Raw genomic sequence first — 2,500 nt, 5'->3', positions numbered from 1 at the left:
CCGGTGAAGGCGCTCGCCTGTCGAACACATCATACGCGCAGCCTCGGCGTGAGCTGCGGAGGAGAACTTGGAAAAATTCTCACTCGAAAAAGGAACCAGAGGAGCGGCCCTCGCCGGCATCAGTCCGTGTTTCAGTGCTTCAAAATCGGCCTCAAAAAGCACGTTTTCTCGGTCTAAACCCTGGTAGTCAAGGTTTCTAAAAAGTCGGTTTCTCAAATCGTGCATGAGGTGTTTTGGTGAACCAGGTAATTTCGCATATACGGGAGAAGGTAAGGTATCCCCCCCCCCCCCTCTCGGCTGTTTTACCTTCTCCCGTCTAAGCGAAAATCCCTGGTTGACCAAAACACTCATTGACCGCCATTCATTTGACACTCTGTCATATTTTCAAACATTTTTCCCCCATTGACCGCCATTCATTTGACACTCTGTCATATTTTCAAACATTTTTCCCCCCATTGACCGCCATTCATTTGACACTCTGTCATATTTTCCAACATTTTTTTCCCCCGTTGACCGCCATTCATTTGACACTCTGTCACATTTTCAAACATTTTCCCCCCATTGACCCGTCAATGACGCCGTCATTTCATACACTTTGCAGCGGGGTTTCGAAGCAGGGCAGCGCGGCCAGCGAGCGGCCTTCCTCCCGCTGGCCCCCCCGCCGTCATCTCATACACTTTGCAGCGTGTTTCAAAGCAGGGCAGCGCGGCCAGCGAGCGGCCTTCCTCCCGCAAGCCTCCCGCTGGCCCCCCGCCGTCATTTCGTACACTTTGCAGCGTGTTTCAAAGCAGGGCAGCGCGGCCAGCGAGCGGCCTTCCTCCCGCAAGCCTCCCGCTGGCCCCCCCGCCGTCATTTCATACACTTTGCAGCGTGTTTCAAAGCAGGGCAGCGCGGGCAGCGAGCCGCCAGCCTCCCGCGTGAAATTCACACACTTTGCAGCGGCTCTCCCCGCAACACCGAGCCGCTTTAGTGCGCCGGGGGTCCCGCCCTCGTTTTCACAAACTTTACAGCGGGGCCGGAGGGGCTTCCGGCCGTCCCTCTTTTATTTTAAACCGCTCTATGGCGTGCCACCGGCCGTCCGTGCGTCGTGTTCATTCGCTCGGCGGGCTTGCGGTTCAGCACCGAAGGCTGGACAGCGACACTCCACGTCGCATTTCCCGGCAATTTAAAGCCGCCTCGGGGCTCCAGGCCTGTCGGGTGCGCTTTTAAACTCGCCCCGTCGGGACTCTGTCACTCTTCCCCCTCTTTTCTTGACACACTGGGTACTCTACTGGAGCTTGCAGCGGCGTTTGGCCGCACCTCCAGGCCGCCTCGGGGCTCCAGGCCTGTCGGGTGCGCTTTTAAACTGGCCCCGTTGGGACTTTGTCACTTTTCCCCCTCTTTTCTTGACACACTGGGTACTCTACTGGAGCTTGCAGCGGCGTTTGGTCGCACCTCCAGGCCGCCTAGGGGCTCCAGGCCTGTCGGGTGCGCTTTTAAACTCGCCCCGTTGGGACTCTGTCACTTTTTCCCCCCTTTTCTTGACACACTGGGTACTCTACTGGAGCTTGCAGCGGCGTTTGGTCGCACCTCCAGGCCGCCTCGGGGCTCCAGGCCTGTCGGGTGCGCTTTTAAACTGGCCCCGTTGGGACTTTGTCACTTTTCCCCCTCTTTTCTTGACACACTGGGTACTCTACTGGAGCTTGCAGCGGCGTTTGGTCGCACCTCCAGGCCGCCTAGGGGCTCCAGGCCTGTCGGGTGCGCTTTTAAACTCGCCCCGTTGGGACTTTGTCACTTTTTCCCCCCTTTTCTTGACACACTGGGTACTCTACTGGAGCTTGCAGCGGCGTTTGGCCGCACCTCCAGGCCGCCTCGGGGCTCCAGGCCTGTCGGGTGCGCTTTTAAACTCGCCCCGTTGGGACTTTGTCACTTTTTCCCCCCTTTTCTTGACACACTGGGTACTCTACTGGAGCTTGCAGCGGCGTTTGGCCGCACCTCCAGGCCGCCTCGGGGCTCCAGGCCTGTCGGGTGCGCTTTTAAACTGGCCCCGTTGGGACTTTGTCACTTTTTCCCCCCTTTTCTTGACACACTGGGTACTCTACTGGAGCTTGCAGCGGCGTTTGGCCGCACCTCCAGGCCGCCTAGGGGCTCCAGGCCTGTCGGGTGCGCTTTTAAACTGGCCCCGTTGGGACTCTGTCACTTTTCCCCCTCTTTTCTTGACACACTGGGTACTCTACTGGAGCTTGCAGCGGCGTTTGGCCGCACCTCCAGGCCGCCTCGGGGCTCCAGGCCTGTCGGGTGCGCTTTTAAACTGGCCCCGTTGGGACTTTGTCACTTTTTCCCCCCTTTTCTTGACACACTGGGTACTCTACTGGAGCTTGCAGCGGCGTTTGGTCGCACCTCCAGGCCGCCTCGGGGCTCCAGGCCTGTCGGGTGCGCATTTAAACTCGCCCCGTTGGGACTTTGTCACTTTTCCCCCCCTTTTCTTGACACACTGGGTACTCTACTGGAGCTTGCAGCG

This window comes from Doryrhamphus excisus, unplaced genomic scaffold (genome assembly GCF_037039965.1).
Source record: "Doryrhamphus excisus strain RoL-2023G ecotype Guam unplaced genomic scaffold, RoL_Dexc_Guam_v1.1 HiC_scaffold_26, whole genome shotgun sequence".
NCBI lineage: Eukaryota > Metazoa > Chordata > Actinopteri > Syngnathiformes > Syngnathidae > Doryrhamphus > Doryrhamphus excisus.
This window is presented reverse-complemented; position numbering follows the sequence as displayed.